The sequence below is a fragment of the Serinus canaria genome, chromosome 17 (assembly GCF_022539315.1).
Source record: "Serinus canaria isolate serCan28SL12 chromosome 17, serCan2020, whole genome shotgun sequence".
Taxonomy (NCBI): domain Eukaryota; kingdom Metazoa; phylum Chordata; class Aves; order Passeriformes; family Fringillidae; genus Serinus; species Serinus canaria.
The window spans coordinates 5,266,713-5,267,390 of NC_066330.1; positions in this window are offsets into that span (position 1 = coordinate 5,266,713).

The window sequence follows — 678 nt, forward strand, 5'->3', positions numbered from 1 at the left end:
AGGTATATGCTCTAAACATGGAAAAGTAAGGCCCTTTGCAGAGCAGTCACTTCCAGTGATAAGCAAGTACTTGATAAAATAATTTACTCTTGTATCTTACAATCTAGCTGGAATTTCTACTCACACCAGTCATTTCTCTATAGTTTGTATCATCATAGGACACATAAACTTTTAGGAATATTGTCTTGCTTTGCTCCTTTAGCCATAGTACATACAACACAGATATCCTTTAGGAGCATCAGCACTTGAAGCCTGAAGTGCTGTGTCCACTCAACAGCTGCTGGAGCGTGGAGCTGGTGTCCAGCATCCCATACTTCACCATCTCAAAGAAAAGCCCAATTTTCACACATAAAACTGGGAGGAATTCACGTCCAAATGGAAAATCTGGGTAGTTGACTTGTGCAGTGCAGTCTGCTTGGGTTTATCTCTCCCAGGTGCCTTAAAACACAGGAGAAGCAATAAAGAACTGATCCTCTGCCTTTTCTCCTTCCTCCATTTATAGGGTCAAGAAAACCTTAATCTACTTTCTAAAAGGAAGGAAAATGTGCTCAGGAGGACTTAACCCCACACCTCGGTGCCCGTTGGGTCAGGGCCACACAGTGCCACTCCTACAGGACCCCCTCCTGGGGATTTTTTGTTTCCATGGGTGTGACTGTACCAAGCATTAAGGAGCCCAAA